Below are 13,573 nucleotides of genomic sequence, written 5' to 3' on the forward strand. Positions count from 1 at the left end.
TAATACTGAAATGATTATATTTTGCGTAATGGAAGATGGGAATAAATTGAACACATCTCAAAATCTATTCCTTAACTATGGTTTAATAATAGCAAACAAATTAATTCTTAAATTTTGGAAGGGTACATCAATACCAACGCTTAAAATGTGGATTGCAAGTATGTTGGACACCGCTCATCTTGAGGAAATGCGATTCCTCCTAATGGATAAATCAGACCAATTCATAACGAGTTGGTCTCCATTCGTCGTTTTTTTGGGAATCATATGGTGCAACACAATTGTAAAAAATAACTGTTTCAGGACTGGACGAGGGTTGGTCAAGATTATAAATAATGATCACCTTTCCTTTTTTATTTTATTTTATTTTCTCTATTTTCTCTCTCAACTTTCTTCATTTACTCGTTTTCTTTTTTCACACATTATATATTTCACATCTTTCTATCCTTTACTATCTAACTTCTTTTTCTTATTCTAATCTTTTTCCAATGTAACAAAAAAAAAGAAGTTGTACATAAAATGTATTATGAAAATATATATTAGGCACTTTGGTACCATATGACTGTACTTACTTCTAATAAAATAAAATATTTAAAAAAAAAGATAGAGCTCTAGGGGCTAATGAGTCAAGTGATATGGGGAGAAGGCAGGCACGGGTTATTGATAGGGAATGATCAGCCATGATCACAATAAATGGCGGTGCTGGCTCGAAGGGCCGAATGGCATCTCCTTCACCTATTTTCTGTCTTTCCATATTTCTATATTTCTATGCTCTGTACCTGGGGATTGCAGTGGTCTGTATGTTTGTAATTTTGGCAATTCTGAAATGTTTTCTGTGAAGAATGCAGACAGCGTTAGAAGGTATAGGTGCTCCGAGAATGTTATTATTAGTACATACTTAATTATGTGATGAAGAACCGATCAAGTCCGTTGATAAGGTGCAGGAAGATTCCTTACCAACAGAGCTACCCCAACCTCTCTGCTCACCGGCTGTTTGGATAGCACGTATGCCCTAGAATATTTAGTTCCCAGCCCTGGCCCTCTTGCAGCCATGTCTCTGTAATTCCCAGAACATCATACTTGCCCATTTCTAACTGAGACTCAAGCTCGTCCACTTTATTTTTTATACTTCTCGCATTCATAAAAAACACTATGACCTCGGTATTCCCTTCCCCTCTCGCAATTGGCCCTGATCTTACTCTCTTATCCCTTCTCGAACTTTCCTTCCGATTAATTCTGGTGTATTTTATAACTTTTCCTGTACTAACTTCACCTTCAACTCCATCTTTATACTCCCAATTTGTCAACCATCCACTATATAGTTTAAACCCACACGTGTAACCCTAGCAAACCTGCCTGCCAGAACGCCGATCCCCCTCCAGTCAAGGTGTAACCCGTCCCTTTTGTACAGGTCATCCCCACACTAGAAGCGATCCCAGTGGTCTATAAATCGAAAACCTTGCTCCCTGCTCCAGCCCCTCAGCCACACATTCCGATCCCTTACCTCCCTGTTCCTGTCCTCACCAGCACGAGGTACTGGAAGCAACCCAGATATAACCACCCAAGAAGTCCTGCTTTTCAGTCGTCTTCCAATGCTCTGAACTCACGTTGCAGAACATAGAAACATAGAAAATAGGTGCAGGAGTAGGCCATTCGGCCCTTCGAGCCTGCACCACCATTCATTATGATCAAGGCTGATCATCCAACTTAGTATCCTGTACCTGCCTTCTCTCCATACCCCCTGACCCCCTTAGCTACAAGGGCCACATCTAACTCCATCTTAGATATAGCCAATGAACTGGCCTCAACTACCTTCAGGGGTAGAGAATTCCAGAGATTCACCACAACATCTTTGCTCTTCTTTCCGATGTCATTTGAACAACGTGAACAACTACTGAACACGTGCCCACGTGCACAACTACTGCCGGCTGTTCACCTTCTCTCTCGAGGATGTTCTGAATTCGGCTCGTGACATCTTGACCCCTGGCACCAGGGAGGCCCAGACCATCCTCACGTCTCGCTAGCCGCTACAGAATATCCAGTCCACACCTTGGACAATGGAATCACACACCACTATGGCTCTGCCCGACATCGGTCTCGCTGGTCGAGTCTCATCTCCAGAATTAATAATAATAATACATTTTATTTATAGGGCGCCTTTCAGGACTCTCAAGGACACATTACAATTAAAGCAAGCATGGCGCCTTACAATTAACACATGCATGAAACAAAAACAACATATACAGCAACATACACAATTCGGAGAGAGAGCAGCGGCAGCCAATCGCGCCAGCGTTCACTCTCACCTCACCTCAATTACAAATAAATCCCCCCTAGCCTTACATTGTCTATTTTTCTTGTACTCGTTTCGCCTGTCCTCGGCATTTGCCCCAATCAATCCAACACATGGTATAACACACGTTGTCAGGATCGCCTGCACTTTTCTGTACGATCATGTCATGCATTTCCACGCTAGACTATCTATTAATCTATTAATATTTCACATGATTCTCAAACCTTTCCAAATGTGACTACAGTGAACAACTTTTGTTTGAATGAAGTAATTAAAACAATAGAAAATAAGGAAATAAGCTGTGATCAATGCAACCACATTTATTTATTCGTAGGTTCTTCAGCAAATTGTTACCCAGGAACGATTGTAAGTAAAACGAAGAATAGGTAAAGTTCCGTGTCGAAGACGCCATGATTCCTAAATGTTTCGACAGCATTCCTTATTGCCAGGGCAATAAGTCGATTTTATCCAGTGTTGCTTCGGGCCTCTGCACAGGATTACGCAATATCCTCCATCGTGTATGCATCGGGTCGCTGGTCATGAAAACAAAATATACTCTATTTAAAATGTTGGATTCAAAAGTGTGTAAAGGTATGAAACGTATTGTGCGGTATTTCATTCATTGTGCCGAATCGCTACACGCATACCTAAAACGATCAGTACCTTGTACATCAGTCTATGAAAGTAAGTATGTAGGTACAGCAAGCAGTGAAGAAAGCCAATTATAGTTAGCCGTTATTACAAGGAGAATAGTAAGATTAAACGAGAACTTACCAGTTTGAAGTTTGATCTTTATTTTATGAGGAGGAACGTTGAGGGAATACGTGAAGAACCCCGCCAGGACGCATGAGTGTTTTCTTCAAAGCAGCGGTGTGGACTCACAGATAACTATAATGACTAAACATAGTAAGATAAGACAACAGATACCAGTTCAGACTATGATCTCGGGTGGGAGCGGAGGGCACGTATTCCCTCAACGTTCCTCCTCATAAAATAAAGATCAAACTTCAAACTGGTAAGTTCTCGTTTAATCTTACTATTTTACTTCGGAGTCACGTGAGTGACTATGTGAAGATTTTAAAGCTCTGTGATTTCATGCCATGGAACGAGTCCATGCATCACATCTGCCTTGATTTTTGGGGAGAATCAAGTTAACATCATTAGACATCAATACGATATTGAAACCCAATAGTAAAAATATTAACACCAATTATTGCCCCTATTCCTGGGGTAAATTATATACAGAACTTAAAGTTGTTTCTGCAAATGTTCCAGGTTCAATGACTGGTTTGTTATAAAGTCGTTGGAAAGTTTCCTCCGTTGACCATCCTGCTGTCTTGAGGATTAGTCCATTGGTAGTTCCAACTTCATAGCTGCCAATGTAGCCTCAGCCCTGGTGGAATGAGATTTGAAATGCTAGTGTCCACTCCAGCCTATTTAGGACTTGTTTTAGCCATCTAGAGATGGTCTGGACTGCCACTGTTTGAGTGGCTGTTAGTAGTTGATTAAAGTGACATTTCTTCCCTCTGATGATCTTAGTATACTTCAGGTATGATAGTAAGTGTGTTATAATACAGAGATGACCATCTGTAGGGTAGGCCCTGAATTCTGTTTTAGGCCTGCTGACCCCTGTCTGTTCCTTATGACTATTACATTGATGTGAACATTAAATTCCAGATGAATTAATCATGTTGTCAAACCTTATTTTCTGTAGTGACTGGACCCTTTGTGCCGTGACCAGGACCATCAGCATGACTGTTTTATTGTCAGTTTCCGTAGAAACAGAGCTGTAGCTGGAGACCTGTTTCTTAACATGGTCAGTACAATGCTCACATCCCATATTTGGGAGTACCTGGTTCTTGTGGATTAATTTTTAAAATGCCCCTCATGAGTTTTGTTACCAGGGTGTGTCCCAACAGAATTCGGTTCTGTACCTTCGACAGGTATGTTGACAGAGCACTTCTGGTGCAGTAGGTGGCACTATGACTGAGCCTCTCATCGTATTGGAGGCTTGCCAGGAATTCCAGAACAGATGGGATGTTCATAGATCTGTGGGTGATGATTATAGTTGTGGGAGTACTTCCCGTACCTAGATGATACCAAGTACTGATATGTGGGTGGACTGTCTGTGACCCGCTGAAATAATTCCGCATTCGGTCCGTCAGTCCCGGGTGTAGGAGAGGTGCTTTCAACTCTAAAATAAATAGGTTCATATATAATAGTGACATGGGTAACTCCCCTAGTGCGGGAAGAACCAGTAAGTTAGGTCTATGATGGATGGTGATGTACGGTTCTGACCCATGTTGATATCACCCGGACCCATGGTTGCGTAGGGCAATCAGGTATTATCAAAATTCAAGACGTGAAGTCTATTGTTTCTTCCTAAATACCCGACTGATGAGGCAAAGGGAGGGATGCATAAATGATCCTCCAATCAGCGCAGATACATCTGAACCACTGCCCCAGGTTCTGGCTCCCAAGAACATAATTTGATAACTGGTAAGAGCATGGATGTGAATAGGTCGTTATCTGGTGTTCCATACCGTGCTGTTCCAGCAATACATATTTTATCCAACATCCATACAGTGTTTTTAGACTAACGTGACATGATATCTGCCACTAAATTCAGTTTCCCTGGTAGTTGGTAGCAGGTATCCAAATCTCTATCTCCATACGCTATTAATCCAGGTTAATAGAGACAGTAACTCCAAGACTTTTGCCTCCATCACAGTGAGGAGGTGTCTGGTGAACTCACTGTGGTGGATGCCAATTTGTGTTTATTGTGTGTTGTTATTATTACATGTATGGCTGCAGGCAACAACATTTCGTTCAGACCAAAAGGTCTGAATGACAATAAAGGATTCAATTTAATTCAATTTAATTCACAAATAGTGTTGGCCAGCTAGTCACATGGTGTCGATATGTTTCTACCCATATGGTTGACATATGCTACCTCGGTGGTGTTGTCAATTTGTAGTCTAACATACTGGTGATATAACCCAAAACAATATGACTTAAAGCCATGGCTTGCACTCACTTCCCCAGGTATATATGCCCAACATTAGTAGTGATGCCTCCTGTGCATTCCATCTCCCGCACAGCTGGAGATGATATTAGTAGCGTCCCAATCCAAGGCCCATCAGTATGTGGTTCCATAGACGGGTAACTGTTAATGTTTGGTTAGGAACAAGCCTAATGTATGTTCCACCATTTTTGTACCATAGTGGCCTCTGTTGGTTGCTTCATTAGTCTGTCAGAATGACCCCCCCCCATAAATTATTGAGTGACGCGTGTTTGCGCTCAGTAATTTGATTATGTAAAGGTCACGATATCATGTGGCTGGCACACAGCCCCTAATGCCAATATTCTACTACCAGTCTGGTGGATGGTTGTGTTCCCTGCAAGCATCCATTAAGGCTGTACCCTTCCTTACGGCAAAGTCACTGCCATTTGAACCAACCTCCTTCCTTCCTTAATTTAGTAAATAAACCAGACTTCCTTAGTTACCAGTGGGTTTCCGTTTCCTTTTGGTTCCCCGAGGCCGTGTGATGTGGGTGTATACATCTTCCTAGCATAGGGCGATACCTTTGAGGACGATGTTTGGACGTCTAGGTGAGCTCCAGTTTGGCTTCATCGTCCAACTCCTTGACCTTCTAGATGGGTCACCTCCAAATAAAGGGTTTTGCTTGGAGGTTTGGGGTTAACGCAGGCCCGCGTCAATCCCGGTTGGATGTTCCAGAAGCATAAATAAATGGTTAGTACATTCAGGGATTTACAATCCTCGGTGGCCAGTGACAGCTATGGCTAATGTTTGCCCCACCAGTTGATAGCAAGCCATGTAGTCTATGCTAGCTTGTAATCTGGTTAATAGATCTTTCCCAGTTAGCTTTAACTTATCCCTGTTGATTTCCCCTGAAACATAAAACAGACATTCCCTTGTGACTGCCAGATGAGGATGGAATATGCCATCAAGTTTGGCGTGCTAAATCCTTAATCACAACATATAATGTATTTCTATCAGGAAAGGACCAATAATGCACTCTATGACTTGGTGACTAAGAATGGCATCATCTCATAGTTAGAGCAATATATCTATTACCTGTCCAGGACCAGACCCAGCATTCTTCTGACAGAAGAGTCTAATGGGGAGGGAGAAAGCATGATATAGCCCTATAGAAGGTGCTGCTTCCATCTCCTGAATCTGTCCTTCCCTCAAGCACTTCCCTGTAGTAATAGAAGTGAGCTACAGCCCTGTACAAAGTTGCTGCCACGGGACTTACCCACTAGAGGCTTTCTTCTTGGACCTGCATCCCTCCAACGAGGTATGTTCTCCCAGGTGTAGGTCCTGCAGTGCCAACGCGATGCAGTGTTCACGGCCACTGTGCCGTCGGTACTTCCCTGCGGCGCTGCAACTGCAATTCCAGCGCGGTACAGTGCTCACGGGCACTGAGCCGCCCGCACACCGTTGGCCTGAGCGTCCCTCATGGAGTTCCAACATGTTTCCTTTCACCCCAGGCTCACTGGATGTGAGTAGTTCTGCGGCCCGTTCAGGGTCTGCCCAGAACTGATCCTCCGTGTTCTCCTCTGATGAGGAAGAGACACTGTGCAGCCCCCGAGGGGTACCGCTGTGGGGCTTAATAGTTGCCCACTGTGGCAGCCTCCATCTCCCGGAGTCTGCCACGGAAGATCTTACTGGGGGTGTGTAGTTCTGCGGCCCGTTCAGTGTCTGCCCAGAACTGATCCTCCGTGTTCTCCTCTGATGAGGAAGAGACACCGTGCAGCCCCCGAGGGGTACCGCTGTGGGGCTTACTAGTTGCCCACTGTGACAGCCTCCATCTCCCGGAGTCTGCCACGGAGGATCTCCTTGAACAACCGCCGACCCCTGTGCTCACGGGCACTGGTCGCTCGCGGTAGTCCTGCAGCCGGCCAAACCTGCTCCAATGCCCGTTAACTCCAACCGCTCGGACCGACCCCGGTGCTCACGGCACTGGTCCCTCGCGGTTGCTCTGCAGCCGGTCAAACCGGCTCCAATGCCCTCAGCACTGGCCGCTCCCGGATGCTCGTTAATCTTAAACCGCTGGGACCGACTCCGGTGCCCACGGCACTGGTCCCTCGCTGTCGTTTTGCAGCCGGTCAAACCGGCTCCAATGCCGTCAGCACTGGCCGCTCCCGGCTGCTCATTAGGTTCGAACCGCTCGGACCGACCCCGGTGCTCACGGCACTGGTCCCTCGCGGTAGTTCCGCAGCCGGTCAAACCGGCTTCAATGCCCTCAGCACTGGCCGCTCCCGGCTGCTCGTAGGGACCCCTCGGACCAACCCCGGTACTCACAGCACTGGTCCCTCGCGGTTGTTCCCTGTCCTCCAGCCGCTTCAACCGGCCCCGGTGTTCACAGCACTGGCCGCTAGCGACTGCTCCAACCCAGACTCGCCTGAGTCTGACATACGGGACGTATTTTGCTTCGCTTCCCGCCCGGCCGAGAAGTGAATTTTGCCGGTGCGGGAGCGAAGTCGGGCACAGCTGTTTCCTCTCCGGAAGATTCGCGTGCCATCGGCTGCTGCTGTTGCTGCTGGCTGCCCGCTACTCCGCGGTTCTCCCCCTCCAGCTTTCCCGCAGCTTCTTCTGGTCACTCTGCATTTCCCTACCTGCAAGGTAAGCTGGAAAAATTGCAGAGTCCCTTACCTGCTGTGTCGGCTTTTTCGATTTTGCCGCTAAAGGGAGACGTTCTCTCCCGTGCTGACTCGCGCAATACGTTTGACGAATCCACGCATGCGTCCTGGCGGGGTTCTTCACGTAGTCACGCACGTGACTCCGATGTAAAATCGAATATAGGAGCACAGAATTCCTTCTGCAGTTGTACAGAGCCCTGGTGAGACCACACCTGGAGTATTGTGTACAGGTTTGGTCCCCTCATTTCAGGAAGGACATTCCTGTTATTGAGGGAGTGTAGGTTTACAAGGTTAATTCCCGGGATGGCGGGACTGTCATATGCTGAGAGAATGGAGCAGCTGGGCTTGTGCACTCGAGTTTAGAAGGATGAGAGGATACCTCATTGAAACATATACGATAGTTAAGGGCTTGGACACACTAGAGGTAGGAAACAAGAGATAGGGCTCTTAAAAATAGCGGAGTCAGGGGATATGGGGAGAAGGCAGGAACGGGGTACTGATTGGGGATGATCAGCCATGATCACATTATAACCATATAACCATATAACCATATAACAATTACAGCACGGAAACAGGCCATCTCGGCCCTACAAGTCCGTGCCGAACAACTTGTTTCCCTTAGTCCCACCTGCCTGCACTCATACCATAACCCTCCATTCCCTTCTCATCCATATGCCTATCCAATTTATTTTTAATGACATTGAATGACAGTGCTGGCTCTAAGGGCCAAATGGCCTGCTACTGCACCTATTGTCTATTGTCTATTGTCTATTGATGGGGATCGATGAGCAGAGCTGTGTAAAGCCGTGCCAGAAATTGTGACGTGTTTTCCGTTCATTGCCAGAAATGTACTTGCTTCTTGAGACCAGTGCTTGTCATGTTCCTGATTAAGACAGAACATGGACATAAAATTAGCAAATCAAGTGCGACGAATATGTTATCTCATGCTTTGAAATTAAAATCTGAAATATATTCTGGGAGACGTTGTGAGGCTTCGTCAAATTGCAACATGTGTTGCAGTAACTGAGGTGTTAAAATGTTACTACTCTCGCCGCCGATGTAAATATAGGTAGACACTATGGCGCCGCTGGTAGAACTGCTACCCCACAGCGCCAATGTCCAGGGTTCGATCCTAACCTTGGTTGCTGTCTGCATGGATTGTGTACCTTCTCACTGTGACCGCGTGGGTTTCCTCCGGATATCCCGTTTCCCCTCACATCCCCCAAAAGTGTGGATTTGTTGTAGGTTAAATGGCCTCCACAAAGTGTTGTTGGCTGTGGTGAGTGGGGAAAATAGACAATAGACAATAGGTGCAGGAGTAGGCTATTCGGCCCTTCGAGCGAGCACTGCCATTCAATGTGATCATGGCTGATCATCTCCGATCAGTACACTGTTCCTGCCTTAGAAACATAGAAAATAGTGCAGGAATAGGCCATTCGGCCCTTCGAGCCAGCACCGCCATTCAATATGATCATCGTTGATCGTCCCCAATCAATAACCCGTGCCTGCCTTCTCTCCATATCCCTTGACTCCACTAGCCCCTAGAGCTCTATCTAACTCTCTCTTAAATCCATCCAGTGATTTGGCCTCCACTGCCCTCTGTGGCAGGGAATTCCACAAATTCACAACTCTCTTGGTGAAAAAGTGTTTTCTCACCTCAGTCTTAAATGGCTTCCCCTTTATTCCCCTTCTCCCCATATCCCTGACTCCGCTTTCTAAAAGAGGGATATCACTGAGCTGAGCCTGTCCATGGTTTACCAAAACCTAAACTGTACTACTTATATTTCCAAAAGTTTTGTCGACCCGTCATCATCAATAAATGTTAACACCTTCAATTACCATTATCGTTGTAGATTTTTTGAAATGTACTAAATCCTTTTAAACACCGCCTTACATCGATGGCTTATGTTAAACACACTACGTTCTCTGCACCAATCTGGTACCTCGTTCATTATGTGCCATTCTGATACAGGGAAGTTAAGCTTTCGCTAAAGTTGTATACACATGTTCTAAAGTCACCCTCGAATACTGCACTTCGTGGAAGGTAGCCTGGATTTGCAACCTGAACGTTTGAACTACGTGACTGCCCAAAGTGGGGTCTATTTGAGAAGCTGTGAAACGGGTGAGTCTGACGCAACACAGGACTGAAGCTTCCATGCCTGGACTCTGGGGTCAAGTAGAAGCTCTGAATCTAGAAGCACTCTACAGTATACGGATTCAACCAATATCTAATAAAATCTGCAGTCTTCCTGTCAATCCTGCTTCGCACCACTCAAACATTGGACTTAATAGGACGTCCGGAGAGTTCCAATCAAACTAATTTAAATCAATCTTTTGCGAATGGTGGATGTGAAAATAAGTACACACTCAGCAACGTTGACTCACAAGGCATGTAGGGGCCAAGTGCACCTCTGATCGGTTGAGCCAGCAACATAATTCCAAAACTAATTAAAAGAGCGTGTCTCATCTTCTTAATTTTCTCTTGTTCAGAGTCACGTCGCTGGTGAATAAGATTGTAAATCCGATAGAATAATTGGTTGAATTTATACTGAGTCCAGTTTGCTAGTGAGTCGTTTGTCATATAGACGGGGCGGGAGGTTCTTAATGATTTGATCTTGGAGTCACCATGCACTTACATCGCTCCACGTTGCCTCCGTTGCCGCAAGAATTACCTTTTGGTGTAAACTGAGTCAACAATGATTATTTGCATTTTGGATCCAGCCAAATATTGAAGCGTCAATCTGACGCCAAGCTGTGAGAGATGGCGACCGTTCAACTTACAGACATGTCTCCTTTACCCCCGGCCTTCGTGTGCATGTGATTTTTGCATTTTATTCAGGACTTCTCGACATATATATTTCAGGAATATCTCACTTCACACTCACTTGGCAATACGACCCTTTTCACATTCCATTCTAGTTAGAGGACAAGTCCAGCGTGTTGCGTTACGTTTTATGCTTCGTCGCGAGTTTTTTTTTCGTGTACCCATTAATTTCAAAACTTAAGTTGAATCGCAAATCGGGAGTGCTTCGATTCGTCCCGACGCCAGAGTTTCGATCATCCCGACGAGGGGACTTGAACAGCGGACCGTCGGAAACGGCCCCGTTCAAAGGCCCCGACCACGGGTGAACAAAGGAGGAAGATGACTGAACTTTATTGCCTACAATCACAGTGAGGAATGCTGATTCCACTGTGGTGAATATTTATAATAAACATTATTTTATATGCTGTATGTATTTTTGCTTTTTACATCGTGCTAGACTAAGTGCAGACCAGCTCGGTCTGCTCCCCAACGCAATATTCCACCACTCATCCGAGCCCCCCAACGAAACCCGTTCCCCTAACGTAGTATTCCACCTCTCACGCCTAACCTCAACTGCGCAGCCGCGGCTCATTTCCCCTCAATCCACAGCATGCTCACACACTCCTCTTCACGATTCCTCTTCTTTCCCCTCTCCACCTACCCTCTCACAATCCCTCCCTCACCTCTCTCTCCCTCTCATTTCCCCTACCCACAGTCACTCTCACCCTCCCTACATCTCTCCTTTCCATACCCACCCCTATCCCTCTATCCGCCACTCCTCACAACCCCTATCCCTCATGACCACCCACAGTGTCCTCCTCTCCGTCTATTCCCCACTCCCTATCTCCCCAATCTTGCGGTCTTGGATTGCGCTGTTTCTAAACAAGGTTGTGATGCATTCCAATAAAATGCTTGCTTTGGGACATCTGTAGACATTGGTGAGAGTTGTATGTGACATGCTGAACATCCTAAGCCTGCAAAGGATGTAGAGGCATTGGTGTGCTTCCCAACGCACCTCATCTATGCCCATCAAGATTTTCTAAACAACTGCAAGCATCTCCTTTTCCTGCAGTCCAGAGATAACAGTCCCAGCCTATCCATCCTATTTCTTTACCAAACACTACAGTTCCATTAACATGCTTATGAATAGTTTCTGCACCCTCTTGTGTTTAATGATATTCTTCTGATCGGGTGGTAACCAGAACGGACATAATACTCCAAACATCCGCAACGTGTACAACAGCAGCATGATGTCCCAGAACTTGTACTCGATGTCCTCTCTAATGATGGCAATAATACCATTTACCTTCTTCACCACCCTGTGTCAACATTCTCAAGGAACAGTGGACTTGTATTCCTTGTTTGTTCCAGGGTAAACATGCCCAGCCTCTTGAATCTCTCCCAATAACTAAAGTCCTCTAATCTAAACAAACTTTTGGTGAAACTCCGCTGAACCCCTTCCAGCACAATCACAATCTCATGACCAGATCTGCACACAATGCACAAAGTGTGGCCTGCCCAGTGTTTTGTGAAGTTGTAATATTCCAACTCCTTTACACCAGTGAGACCTGGTGTGAATTAGACTGCCATATGACTGAAAACTTGCACTCTGTCAGCCAAGTTGGTTCTCACAGTTGCTGAACTATTCTGAATCCTTTTCCCATGAACAACACCTAATATTCCGCTTGGGCAGCTAACAACCCGACGGCATGAACGTTGAATTCTCCAATTCTAAATTGTCTCTAACTCCCCCTTACCACCTGTCCCTCTTTGTCACCCCCACCCCCCTCACTCGGCTGTGCCCCATCTGTGCTTCCGTCTGTTTCTCCTCTCATCCTCCCGGGAACCGAGATCAAGGAAAAGCACGTATCTTCCAGCAGCCGAGCAGATCGGAGCACAGGAGGTCCTTCGGGAAGGGTTGGAAAGATAAACGTCAAAATATCAGAATCAAAGGGTGGCAGCAGGCCCTTCGGCCCGCTGCGTCCGTCCAATCAACCACCATTTGCTCTGATCCCACACTGATAGAAACATAGAAACATAGAAAATAGGTGCAGGAGTAGGTCATTCGGCCCTTCGAGCCTGCTCCGACATTCAATATGATCATGGCTGATCATCCAACTTAGTATCCCGTACCTGCCTTCTCTCCATACCCTCTGATCAATTTAGCCACAATGGCCACATCTAACTCCCTTTTAAATATAGCCAATGGACTTACCTCAACTACCTACCGTGGCAGAGATTTCCAGAGATTCACCACTCACTGTGTGAAAATGTTTTCCTCGTCTCGGTCTTAAAGGATTCCCCCTTTATCCTTAAGCCGTGACCCCTTGTCCTAGACTTCCCCAACATCGGAAACAATCTTCCTGCATCTAGCCTGTCCAACCCCTTAAGAATTTTGTAAGTTTCTATAATATCCCCCCTCAATCTCCTAAATTCTAGCGAGTACAAGCCGAGTCTATCCAGTCTTTCTTCATATGAGAGTCCTGACATCCCAGTAATCAGTCTGGCGAACCTTCTCTGCACTCCCTCCATGGCAAGAATGTATTTCCTAAGATTTGGAGACCAAAACTGTATGCAATACTCCAGGTATGGTCTCACCAAGACCCTGTACAACAGCAGTAGAACCTCCCTGCTCCTATACTCAAATCCTTTTGCTATGAATGTTAACATATCATTCGCTTTATTCACTGCCTGCTGCACCTGCATGCCTACCTTCAATGACTGGTTTACCATGACACCCAGGTCTCGTTGCATCTCCCTTTTACTAATCGGCCACCATTTAGATAATAGTCTGCTTTCCTGCTTTGGCCACC

The sequence above is a fragment of the Amblyraja radiata genome, chromosome 30 (assembly GCF_010909765.2).
Source record: "Amblyraja radiata isolate CabotCenter1 chromosome 30, sAmbRad1.1.pri, whole genome shotgun sequence".
Taxonomy (NCBI): domain Eukaryota; kingdom Metazoa; phylum Chordata; class Chondrichthyes; order Rajiformes; family Rajidae; genus Amblyraja; species Amblyraja radiata.